This window comes from Mus pahari, chromosome 10, assembly GCF_900095145.1.
Source record: "Mus pahari chromosome 10, PAHARI_EIJ_v1.1, whole genome shotgun sequence".
NCBI classification, from domain to species: Eukaryota; Metazoa; Chordata; class Mammalia; order Rodentia; family Muridae; genus Mus; species Mus pahari.
This window is the reverse complement of record NC_034599.1, coordinates 25,961,065-25,975,034: the sequence shown is the minus strand read 5'-3', so window position 1 is coordinate 25,975,034 and position 13,970 is coordinate 25,961,065.

The following is a 13,970-nucleotide window of genomic DNA, read 5'->3' as shown; positions in this document are numbered from 1 at the left end:
TGACAGAAGTGGTCGGATAGGTGTTTTGATGCTATATTGGACCTTCCTGACTTGTTTTTAGCAACCCCTTAGCTACTAGGTCCCAAGACCAATTTGCACTTGCTTGGAAATGGTGCCACTTGTGCTTCCTAGATCCCATCCACCCACTGTAAAAAGGTTTCATTATATAATGCTAACTCATAAGTGTATTGCAGCCTTGGAACAACATCCAGGAGTACAGTGAAAACAAGCTAAGAGGTCTGAACAAAAGCACCCTATGTGAATGTAACAAAGCATTCTAAAAGCCATAAGGTTATTGGTGCCAGTGAGGGAGTGGGCTGCCTCTTTATATGCTGTTGTACAGGGAAGCCCCTGGTCCCCACCCATACCACATACAAGTTATTGCCACTGCTCTTGGTTACACACTAGAACCAATGGAAAGATTCTATTGCTGAAGACCCCATAGAGTACTCTTGTAGAGCACAGAGAAATCAAGACTAGAATGGTGCTGGAAGCTTCCTTCTATTGGCTAGCCAGCACTACATAGAGAAACCTTGTCTCAAAACCAACCAACCAAACAAACAAAAAGACAAATACACACAAACAAACCAACAAACCCCAACAACAATAACAACAAAAAAAGAAAGCAGTGGCCGAAAGCACTATGCAGGTGCTGGGATGGAATTATTGCTAAAGGTCCTGCTCAGCTATGGACCCAGCATGTTATATTGTCACCATGCCTGGCAATATGTGCCTATTGGTACAGTATTGGCATGACTGTTGTGGGCAGAATCAACTATCTTCTGGTTGAACTTAAAGCCCACTACACAGGAGAAAGTTCATGTTTCATATTATTACCGCAGGCAAAAAATTATGGCTAGGAAAATGGTGGTGGAGTGGGGAGGTTGCTGTTACTGCTTTGTTAAACAGATGTGATGTTCTATAAACTTTCTTCCTAAACGTCTGTGTTTATACCTGTAGATAACCCCTCATGGCAGCTGCAGGTAATAGGAACTTATTTCTGTAATTATTGTGGAAACTCATAATTTGTTGAACTTCTGAGATGATCCCTATATAATCCCTGTATCATTACCTCTAAGGTTCAAGAAGCTGGTGTGGAAAGAATCTGAAGAAAAGATAATATTACATACATGTTTCTTCTGGGTCTGATATGATCAATTTGAATCAACGTAATGTGGAGAGCTGTTGGGCCTGCTTCTAGAAACTTGGCAGGAATTTGACATTGGGCCAGGACATGGAAGTAGGCCTCAGGCAGGAATCCGACTTTGGGCTAGGACTCAGAAGTAGGCTTGAGATGAACACAGCTGAGGAATGTGTTCTTTGTATCTTGATGGCTCTTGTTAAGACTCTGAATACAGCGACCAAGGGACTCCCCACCTGTGCTTTGTTTGTCCCTTACCTACCCTGCTTTCTTTTTTTCCTTTACTTTGTTTATGACTTAGGACTGGCCACATTCTTTGTATGTAACTAGAAAGATATAAAAGCCGCCAGGCAGTGGTGCTCCCCTCTCCCCCTGCCTTTAATACCAGCACCAGGGAAGCAGAAGCAACTATACCTCTGTGATTTTCATTCAGGCTAGTCTGAACCACAGAGTGAGATCCAAGACAGCCAGCACTACATAGAGAAACCTTGTCTCAAAACCAACCAACCAAACAAACAAAAAGACAAATACACACAAACAAACCAACAAACCCCAACAACAAAAACAACAAAAAAGAAAGCAGGCTGAGCAAAGCCATGGGATGCAAGCCAGTAAGCAGCATTTCTCCATGGCCTCCACATCAGTTCCTGCCTCCGGGTTGCTGCTCTGCTTGAGTTCCTGTCCTGCCTTCCTCCAACAATGAACAGTGATGTGGAAGTATAAACCAAACAAACCCTTTGTTCTCCATTTTTCTTTCAGTTACGATGTTTCATCATAGCAATAAAAACCCTAAGATTGTTAGCAAATCAGGAGTATTTGCTATGCTTTGGTCCTTCCTTCTCTATGTAGGTTAGAACATAGATTCTGTTTATTTTTATCTCTCTAACATGCCTCATATGCCATTTGCATCTATATTCAGTTTCAGCTAGTTTCTTCATTTTTATCTGATTTTCTAATTAGTCAAATGAAAAATTTCACATAACCCAACAAATATGTTACACATGACCATGTATGGTCAAAATAACATTTGAAGATCTCTTGAATCTCTTAAATCACTTATTTATGAGCCACTGGAGAGGCTGACATAGCTCGCTCAATAAGCCCAACTCAGCGAGGTTTCTCCTCTGCACCAGAACAGATTCCTTCCTTGAGCAGGAGAGGAAGTTTCTAAAGCTTGAAGTTAGAAACTCTAGACTCCCATTCACAGTGCTAGTCACTCCTTCCAGGAAAGGTACCTAGAAACAGACCAATGGAAGGAGTGGCAGATGTTGTGTTTGCCATTGTCTTAGTCAGGATTACTACTGTTGTGATGGAAACCATGACCAAAGCCACTTGGGGAGGGAAGGGTTTATTCAGCCCACTCATCCACATCCCTGTTCATCATCAAAGGAAGTCAGGACAGAATTCAAACAGGGAAAGAACCTGGAGGCCAGGGTTGATGCAGCAGCCAAGGGAGGTGCTGTTCACCGACTTGCTCCTCATGGCTTGCTCAGCCTGCTTTCTTATAGAACCCAGGACTACCAGCCCAGGGATGGCCTCACCCACCGTGGCCTTGGCCTTCCCACATCAATCATTAATCAAGAAAATGTCCTATAGACTTGCCTACAGGCCGATCTTAGGGAGCCATTTTCTCAGTCAAGGCTCCCTGCTCCCAAATAACTTTAGCTTGTCTCAAGTTGGCATAAAACTAGCCAGCACAGCCGTCCTCTACTTCCTCTGGGATTCACTCCCTGGGTAGAATGACACTCACACTTTCTTCTCTCAAGCCCTTCTGACTTCAGTGAAGTGAATGAAATGTGTGTATATTGTACCACTTCTTGAGTACAACAAATATAAAATAACAGAAGACAACTAGAGTATTCATTAAAAAAAATTTTGTTCCAGTGTTTGGAACAAATTCAGACTTTATACATGATGTTAGGCAAGTACTCTACCAACCAACTACCATAGCTCAGGTAGAGTGCTCACCTAGAATGTATCAAGCTCTGACCTTCAACTCCAGCACCCTACAAACTGGGGAGAGTGGTACAGGCTTAGAATCTCTGCACTTAACCGGGCAGTGGTGGCACATGCCTTTAATCCCAGCACTCGGGAGGCAGAGGCAGGCGAATTTCTGAGTTCGAGGCCAGCCTGGTCTACAGAGAGAGTTCCAAGACAGCCAGGGCTCTACAGAGAAACCCTGTCCCAAAAAAGAAAACAATCTCCGCACTTAAGAGGTAGGTCATCCTCAGGTATATATCAAGCTTGAGGCCAGCTTGTGGCATATATCTTAAAAAAAAAAAAAAAAAAAAAAGAGGTTGAGTGGAATTGGAATTGGTAGATTAGAAAACGGAATACAAGATAAAGATGTCACCGATCTAGAACTTGTTTCTTTTAGAGGATAATTAAGTTCATGGCAGGACCAGGAAATTTCATTAGCACCAATTTTGTAATTCACTTTCTTAAGGATGGAATACATGCCGAGTGAGGTGGTGCATATCTTTAATTCCAGTACTTGGGAAGCAGAGTGGAGAGATCTCTGTGAGTTCAAGACCGACCATGTCTACATATTTTCCTGACCAGCCTGAGCTACATGGGAAGACCCTGAAGAAGAATGGACTGTTTTATGTTTGTACCAGGATTCTGCCAGGAGCATCTTCCACGATACCCGATCCTCTCTCTCCATGTTTTCACTTCACTTGGAAGCAGAGTTACTTGCTGAGAAAAGATCAGAGTTGTGGGCTGTGGCCTGACCTCTGTGAGATTGCTGGTCCTGTGCAAGAGCAGTGGTAGGAATTAGAAAGGTGAACCTGATGTATTCTCAGAACTCACAGAGGTCTTGCAGAACTTGAAAACAATCTATTGGTGAAGCATCAATCTGGAGATTTTGACGAAAATCTACGCAGTAAATGGCAGGGCTGAGATGCTCATTTAACTCTGTTTTCCTTTAAAGTTCCTGTTTGCTCTATGTAACTATCATGGTCATGTATTAGAAAAACAGTGTTTGTTTTTTTGTTTCTGTTTTTTTTTCGAGACAGGGTTTCTCTGTATAGCCCTGGCTGTCCTGGAACTCACTTTGTAGACCAGGCTGGCCTCGAACTCAGAAATTCGCCTGCCTCTGCCTCCCGAGTGCTGGGATTAAAGGCATGTGCCACCACGCCCGGCTGAAAAACAGTGTTTGATTAGGTCTAATCCTGAGTGTCTGCAAAGGCCAAATAAAGGAAGTCTACAATGTTGGGTTTGAGAAGTAGAGTATTCAAGTGTGCAGTGTGGATTCTAGGCACCACAGAGATGGCATGAGGTGAGTAAGCCTCCCGAAAGCAAGTGGGGAAGCAGAAGAACTGGACATGTGGATAAAATCAGCTATGTAAGGGGACTGGCCAGTGTTTGCGGGGCTTTTTCTTGTTCAGTTTGGTACTGGTGTTTGAATCCAGGGCTTCATGCATGATAGGCATCTACACTGTCCCTGAATATCCTTTCTTGCCTTCTTCTTTTCCTTCCTCTTTAAAGAGTTACCCTGTGTTTGTGTGTGTGTATGTGTGTGTGTGTGTGTGTGTGTGTGTGTATACCAGTAGAAGTCAGAAGAGAACATCAGATCCCCTGCAACTAGAGTTACAGATGTGGGACCCAGGGTTGATGCTGGGAGCCAAGCCCAGGTCCTGTGCACAAACAATACATCTCTTAACTGCTAAACTAGCTTGATTTTCTTTTTTTAAGATTTTTATTTTGAAACAACAGTCTTTTAAAGTTGTCCAGGCTAACCTTAAACTTGCAATCTTCTGTGGAATGAGTACCCCGGAATTCTAGGCCCATGGCCCTCTGCCTGATTAGTGACAGGAAGCTTTAGCATCATGACAGACTGAACAACTGATCTGTGCTGACCTTCCTCGATTTCAGGGACAGTAGAAATGAACCTCTTAGGAGCAAGAAGAGAAAGAGGAACAAAGACCTGGATTTGTAAATCTGATGTTTTGCTCATGAAAATACCAAAAATTCAAGTAGGAGGGAGGGGGCAGGGGAGAGAGACAGAAGAAGGGAGGTGGGTCTTCAGCACTCCCCCACTCTCTCTGCTTCTGCCATATGCAGCTACACTTCTTTATGACTAGCATCCCTGTTGGATGTCCTCGACACCATGGCTCCACCTCTCCATGGGCTCAGACAACTCTTTCTTTTTCTTACCACTCTGATTCTGGCTCTATGAACAGTAACAGATTTCCAATACCATTTGCTAGTAGGAATTGTAAGATAGAATTCTTACCCCAGGCCTGGTGGCACGGGCCTGCAGTATCCATATTTAGGAGACTGAGGCAGGAGGATGGTAATTATGGTCAAGGAGAGACTTCATAGTGAGTCTTGGGCTGGGCCCACATTGTAAGAGGAGAGCGTGTGTGTGTGTGTGTGTGTGTGTGAGAGAGAGAGAGAGAGAGAGAGAGAGAGAGAGAGAGAGAGAGAGAGAATTCTGCATGGATCACATCTTTGTGTGTGTTTTTTGAGTAAGACATATCTGTCCAAGGATGTTTATATACTGAACAGCCTTGGGAAGTAAAAATACTGTCTCTCTCAAGAGAAACAGGCTTAGTGTTCTTTATAATAGATAGATTCTCTAAACCCATGGTCTTCTTGGCATAACTCAGTGCCTCTGCATGTGAAAATGTTAAATGGGTCTCTGTATGTCATTCTGTGAGAACTGAGCTTGGTGAAGTAGAATAAATGTGTGATGCTCAAAGCTCATTATATCCAAGCACAAAAATGTCCTTGAAAGCCATTGTTTTCTACAATTAATGAACACTGATAGTTTTGTTTTGTTTTTTGAGTGCTTATTCCCTGGTTACTGAGATGACTATGAGATAAGCTGTCCTTCATCTTAGACCCAGGAGTTGTCAGGTCTTCTCTCAGAACCCATGAAACAGTAACAGTTACTTGATTACCTTTCAAATTAGCAAAACCTCTCTCTGATCCTTCACAGTTTTGTTAGGTAGCTTGGCATTTCTTGTTTTTGTGTCCATGTGATAACCACCTCTAAAAATAGTCCTTCCACCCAATCTGTCTCAGTGAATTCTGCTTCCAGCTGGGTCTTGACTGAGACATCTAGACACTTTGAAATCTGAAGAGACATGTTGTGTTTGACTTTCATTGTGTCAACTCTGCTAGGTTGTGATGCGCCAGTCTAGGTACTGCTGGTCAAACACCAGTCTAGGTACTGCTGTGAAGATGGATATGATTGACATTTTATCTACTTATTCATTATTTACTTTGTCTGTATGCTTTGTGTGCCAATATGAGTGGAGGCCGGAGGCCCTTGGGTGTTGGTCTTCACTTTCCTCTATGCTTGAGTCGATTTTTTTTTTTTTTTTTTTTTTTTTGGGCTGCAAATACCTATTTGGCTCGCAAGCCTCCAGGCCTATCTCTGCCTTCCATCTCCCCACAGAAGCGCAGGGCTAGCCTATGCTCGCTCTATGTATCCAGCTTTTCCTGAGCTCTGGGGTGAGCTCAGGCCCTCACATTTATGTGGCGTTCTAGTCTCCTTTCACTGCTGTAATAAAGCACTCCAACCAGAAGCAACTTAAGGGAGGGAAAGATTTAGCACATTTCCAGGTCACAGTTCACTGAGGGAAGTCAAGGCAGGAACTTGAAGCAGAAACCACTGAAGAATTCTGTTGCTGGCTCCAGCCCAGGGGCATGCTTACCTACCCTTTATTTATCCAGCCCAGGACCACCTGCCCTTGGATGACACCTAGCCTAGCCCTCCTACATCAGTTAACAGTCAGGAGACCATCCCATGCCCACAGGCAACCAGACCTAGGCAGGTCCTCTCAGGTAACTATAGGCTGTCAAGTTGAGAATGAAAGCTAACTAGGGCGAGCCACAAATGCTCCTGTCCACTGAACAGTCACCATCGTGTCTTTTATTTATGTTTTCTGTGTGTGCAGTATGTGCATCCACGTGTGTGTGGATGTGGCTGTAAGCTAGAGGTTAATAGGTTAATATCAGGTGCCTTCCTCTGTTCTCTACCTTAATTAACTTTCTGGTGTGTGTGTGTGTGTGTGTGTGTGTGTGTGTGTGTGGTACTTGCTTGTGACTGTGTGGAAACATGCATCTCTATGCATGAATGTAGAGGATATTGGGCATCTTCCTCTACTGTCTCCTGTCCTTTGCCTGAGATATAGTCTCTTGCTGAGGTGGAAACTTGTTTCAGCAGGCGTGCTGTCTGACCCATCAGCTCTTGGGATGCCCCTGTCTCTGTTCCCTAGCTGGGGTTTCAGGTACTCACAGCCATGCCAAGCTTTTATATGTGTGCAGTAGATTTGAATTCGGATCTTCATGTTTGAAGAACAAGAGCTCTGACCCACTTAGCTATCTCCAAGCCCCCCCCCCCCTTTTTTTAAGTCAGGGTCTCTCACTAAACCTGTTTACAGATTGACTAGGCTGGCTGGCTAGCTATGGACGTGCAGGGATCTGTCTATCTCTGCTCTTCACCACCACAGTTACAGACATATACAGGCTTTTATGTAGGATCCAAACTCAGGTCCTCATGCTTGTAAACATTTTACTGACTGGGCCATCTCACCAGATCCTATATTTATATACTTGATTAAAACAGAAAAGCTTGGTTGGCATGGCTGTACCTGTAACCAAGCACTAGGGGACAAGACTTTTGTACAGTTCAGGACCCCTTGCTTAGGGATGGATCCACCCACAGTGGGCTGGGCCTTTCTATATCAGTTAGCAATCAAGAAAATGCTTCACTGTGGTGTTCACAGGCCAGTAGAATCCAGGCTATCCCCCAGCTGAGACTGACTAAGATAACCCTGGACTGTGTCAAGTTGACAGCTGAGGCTAATGAGGAGGAAGCCCTCCAGGGATAAAACCACATTTCCTGAAGGGGAAGAAATTCTTCTCTAAGACTGCAACACAGAAATCCTGCCTGCTGGTCTGCCCAACAGATTTTAGACGTGACAGCCTCCACACTTATGTGAGCTGACTCTTTAACATAAATATCTCTCTGGCTACATGTATATCCTTTGGGTTCTGTCTCCCTGGAGAACCTTGACTAAATTAGGCTGCTACAGAATTTAGTGCGTATCCTGTGAATACAGTGTCAATGTCTCCAAATGATGAATGGGAGAGAGCCCAAGACAGCAGTGACATTGAAGGTATTGTCATCTGATGCATAAGAATTCTCTCCCTCCCATAACCCCCTTTTCACTTGAGACAGGGTCTCTCTTTGTAGCACTGGATACCCTGGAACTCACTGTGTGTGCTCAACTGGTCTCAGACTCCCAGAGATCCACCTGCCTCCTGAGTACTGGGATTAAAGGCACGTGCCTCTATACCCCGTATGAGTATGATCCAGTTCCTCAGGAATCATCCGGATAAAACCGACTGACTGGATAGGAAGGACTTCTGTCAGGTGTGGAGGACAAGATATAGGAAATTGATGATGAGTTCCCTCCTGATAAATGAGTAGAACATCGCGGTGCTTGCTTTTTGCTTGTTTCTTGGTTCTTTTCTGTAAACAAGATTTTCAAAAGGATTGATCTTAAATATAAAGAATTTAGGATTTTGATTTGTCACAGAAGAAACATCTTTTTGCTTCAGGATGAAAACCAGTTGGAAAGCGTCCACACTTATCTTTAGTTGATTTATTCTCATCAGCTTATTATATGCAAAGCTGAGCGGGCAATGGCCCATATGGTTTGATTTTGATGTCACATAGAGGAGCTGTTCTCTTGCTTAAATTACCCGGTGGAAGAATTATATTTATTTCTAATTATAGAATTTTACATTTAGATGTTAATTCCCTTAAACTTCAAGCCTTTTCTCCTTTCTGTTCGATGGGCTTTCCAATCTCTCTGAATACCATGCATTTTCCAAACTCCACCCTAAATAACCACCTCTTCCCACCTTCCACCCCACGCCCCACCTCCCGCCCCACAGTGGTGGGGTGCACCACCGCTGCTGTCAATACATTCTACCAGAGCTCTTACCTCTCTCCATTAGACCCACTTTCCTTCTAGGTTTCTCATTTCAGTGAATTATTTCTCCATTAGCTAGAAAGCCAAGTGTTCCCATCACCTAAATCTAACCACTCACCAGGCTTCTGTGTCTTTCCCACCAACCTTTCTTGACTGTATTACTCCAAGGTCCTCCGCTTAACTCGGGAACTTTGGAAAGGTCATAAAACAATTGCCCCCTCCAGAAGGGAGAGGCTAATTAACATTCCTCAGACCACAGGGCGGGAACCTACCTGCGGGTGGGGACACATTCCTCCGGATGGTCCTCCATTGCTGACCTCCAGACAAGGGAAGTCCTTGCCATCGCATTCCCTAAAGATCAATCGGTTTAAAGGGTGCACTGTTCCGACAGTCACATTGTGCCTAGTGACTGATGCTCTATTCGGCCCCTGGAAACCATATAAAAACTTGCTGAACTGGCACCAGAGGGTCATGGCCTCTCCTTCGGGTCTGGGGTGACCCCAGTGCACTGGAACAATAAATTCCTCTTGCTTTTTGCATCAGCTCCATGTGGTTCACTCAGGGGATCCCTGGTAAGCTAAGGCTCCCCAGAGTCTTACACCACCACCTAAATCTAACTACTCACCAGGCTTCTGAGTCCCATCAGCCTTTCTCGACTCCACTGTCATTCCCTTACCCACGATCCTTCCCTCACCTAAGCTCATGCCTTCCATCAGTTCTATAAGATTGTAAGATTGGAGGGTTGGTCTCTTCTGCTTTTCTCACCAGGTAATCAGGGACATTGCCCTAAGAATAAGGCTCAAACTCCCATTAGCGTACAAGTGTTACTTTTATGAATCTTGTCCACGTCTTCACTATTTCAACACCTTCCTACCAATTTCATGTATTTTATCATTTCCTCATGTTCTCTATACTATCTGTGTCTCCACATTCCTGGATACTTCGCATTCATTAAGACCCAGGTTAGTGACTAACTCCTATCATTCTATGCTTGATTTCCAACTGGTGGTACTATTTTGGGAAGTGATGTAATTTTAGGAGGTGGGGTCAAATGGGAGGAAGTAGGTCTCATGGGGCATGTCTTGGAAAGTTATGTTTGGTCTCTGGTTCCTTCTTATTCTCTACCTTCTGTCTGCTGTGAGGTAAAGAACCTTCTTTACTGGGATCAGTAATCTGACCCAGTGGGTAAGGGGCCTTGCCAAGCAAACCTGGGAACCTGAGTTCAATCCCAGAACCCACATAAAGATAGATGTAGAGAACCAACAACACAGAGTTGTACTCTGACCTCCACATAGTACATTTATCCCCTGCCCCATGGACATACATGTACAAGTAATGAAAAGAATATTTTAAAAGTCCACATTGTGGAAACACTATTCTTCTGCCATGATGATTTATAGAAATCATGAGCCAAATAAATAAACCCTTCCTCTTTTTAAGATGGCTTTGTCAAGCATTCTGTCAGTGTCAAGAAAGTCGACTAATTCATCCATGTCCTCTCATAAGTCTTTCTAGATCTTTCTTGCCTGAGTTAATTGTTTCTACGTGTATTCTTCCTTAACCTCCCTGTACCTACCAGTGTGGCATTCTGTATCTCATGGACTGTCTTCTCATTTTACTACCTTGATTTTCTAATCAGAAATGGTATTATGTAGCTCATGCTGGTCTTGAATTATTTTTTTTTTAAAATGTATTTATTTATTTTATATATGTTAGTACACTGTAGCTGTCTTGAGACAGACCAGAAGAGGGCATCGAATCCCATTACAGAAGGTTGTGAGCCACCATATGGTTGCTGGGAATTGAATTCAGGACCTCCGTAAGAACAATCAGTGCTCTTAGCCACTGAGCCATCTCTCCAGTCCTGGTCTTGAATTCTTTCTTTTTCTTTTTCCTTCCTTCCTTCCTTCCTTCCTTCCTTCCTTCCTTCCTTCCTTCCTTCCTTCCTTCCTTCCTTTCTTTTTCTTTTTCTTTTTTTTTGTTTTCTGAGACAGGGTTTCTCTGTATAGCCCTAGCTGTCCTGGAACTCACTTTGTAGACCAGGCTGACCTCCAACTCAGAAATCTGCCTGCCTCTGCCTGCCAAGTGCTGGGATAAGTGTTTCTTAATAGGTGGTAAGATTTACCATTTTACCTAGGCTTTTTTTCTTTTTTCTCTCTCCCTCTCTCTTTGTGACAATCCTGGCTGTCTTGGAATTTGCTTTGTAGACCAGGCTGACATCAAATACACAGAGATCTGCCTATTTCTTTCTGTCTCCCAAGTGCTAGAATTAAAAATATGTGCCACTGAGCTCAACAAATTTAGCCAGGTTTTTTTTTTTTTTTTAAAATATTTATTTATTTATTATATGTAAGTACGCTGTAGCTGTCTTCAGATACTCCAGAAGAGGGAGTCAGGTCTTGTTACAGGTGGTTGTGAGCCACCATGTGGTTGCTGGGATTTGAACTCTGGACCTTCGGAAGAGCAGTCGGGTGCTCTTACCCACTGAGCCATCTCACCAGCCCAAGCCAGGTTTTTAAAAGGAGACAATTAGCACTATGTATACCAAATCCTAGTCCAACCATAATGGTTAACACTTTGTAGAACTGCCCAGTACCTCACACAGAAACTCCAGATCCCTTCAATGCTCTTAGCTGGCAAAGACCGTTTTTCTTCAGTTTCTATCAATCTGCCAATTTTTAAAAATTATTATTATTATTATTATTATTATTATTATTATTATTATTATTTTCTTTTTTGGTTTTTCAAGACAGGGTTTCTCTGTATAGCCCTGGATGTCCTGGAACTCACTTTGTAGACCAGGATGGCCTCGAACTCAGAAATCCACCTGCCTCTGCCTCCTGAGTGCTGGGATTAAAGGTGTGCGCCACCACGCCCGGCTCAATCTGCCAATTTTAAGTAACTCATGTAAGTATATTCATACATCATTAGTCTTTATGTGTTTAATTTACTCTGCATATTTTCATAATGTATAAAGGCAAATTATAGAACTTCATTCTTTAAGTTTGAATGCATTTCATTGAAAGTTATACTACTTTTGTTTACCCACTCATGTTGATGAACTTATTTCTACCTTTTGACTATTGCAAGCGGTGCTGCTATGAACATGGATGTATAAGTGTGTCGTTGAAGCTCTGCTTTCAATCATTCAGTGTACATGCCTAGAAGTAGAGCTGCTGGATAAATGGCAAGTATGTGCTTAACTATTTTTTCAGCCACCATTCTGTTTTCTAGAAAAAAATAGAGTAGACCTTTTTTATACTTCCCCAAACTCATTCACAACAATAGCAAGTCCTGCAATCTGTGAATGTCATTCTTTTCTCACTTTTCTCTATTTTTTTTCAGCAACTTTTAATTATTGAGACAGTCTCATGCCTCCAGTTTTACTAGTGCATGTTTTCTCCTGTCCTTAATCGAATGGTCTTTGGCACCATTGTTTTTATTTTTACTATTGAAATTATTTTGTGTATAAGAAGGTCTGGCTACATAGCCACAGGCTGTCAAAATTATGATGCTTGTGCCTCAGCTCTCAGGTGCTAAGATTGCAGGCATGATCAGATTCTGTCCTTGGGAATCATTTGATCATATATGAAAAGGCTTACCTCTGTGCTGTCTGTTCTGCTTTGTGGGTCTATACCCCTGTCCCGACTGCTTTTGTAAGTCAACTTGACACAAGCTAGAGCCATCATAGAGGAAGGAGCCTCAGTTGAGGAAATGCCTCCATGAGATTCAGCTATAAGGCATTTTCTCAATTAATAATCAATGGGGAAAGCCTATATGTTCAATATGGGTGGTGCCATCTCTGGGCTGGTGGTCCTGGGTTCTATAAGAAGGCAGATGAGCAAGCCAGTAAGCAGCACTCCTCCATGGCCTCTGCTTCAGCTCTTGCCTCCATGTTCTTGCCCCATTTGAGTTCCTGTATTGACTTCCTTGAGTAAAGAACAGTGTTGTGGAAGGGTAAACTGAATAAACCCTTTTCTCCCGAACTTGCTTTTAGGTCATGGTGTTTTGTCGCAGCACTAAAACCCAAACTAAGACAACCCCTGTCCTGGTGGGAGTGTTACACTGGCCGGATACTGTGACACCCCAACCTTTGTAACCAGGCTGTGCGAGTAGATCACTCACTATTTTTCAAGATTGTTTTACTCTTTAAGGTCCCTTGAGATTCTATTTGAACTTTAGGATAGATTTTATTATTTCTACAAAGAAAAAATATTTGGAATTTAGGGATTGCATTGAATCTGTAGATTAATTTTTGTGGTATTGACATCTTAACAATAGCAAATTTTGCAATCCGTGAATGCTGGATCCCCCATCCCCCATTTTTCTGTCTTTTTTTTTTTTTTTAAGACCGTCTCATGTATTTCACAGTGGCCTTAAGCTCACTATGAAGCTGAAGACAATATCTTAAACATCCGATCCTCTTGCTCCACCTCCAAGTGGTGGGATTTTAGGTGTGTGCTGCCTTTATGTTTGTACGGAGAAGAACTAGGGGTCAAATTCAGGGCTTTGTGTGTATAAATCTTCAATGTGTAAATCTTTCACTTCCTGTTTAATTTTTTTCATAAGCATGTTGATGTCATTGCAAATGGAATTATTTTCTTAATTCCTCTCATATTGTTCATTGTCTGTATATAGCAGCACAACTTTATATCCTCCAAGTTTTATTTGTTTGTTTGTTTGTGTTTTGAAACAGGGTTTCTTTGTGTTAGAGTCCAGGAATCCCCTCATAAACCACACAAACACCGATCTCAGCAAGACAGGGGTAGTTTATTGAGCATTTGCCCCAGGACTGGTTGATCAGAGTCACAGTTTAGATTTAGGAACTGAACCATGATATTGCTTATACATAGGTTCAGGAAATGCTGTTGGGT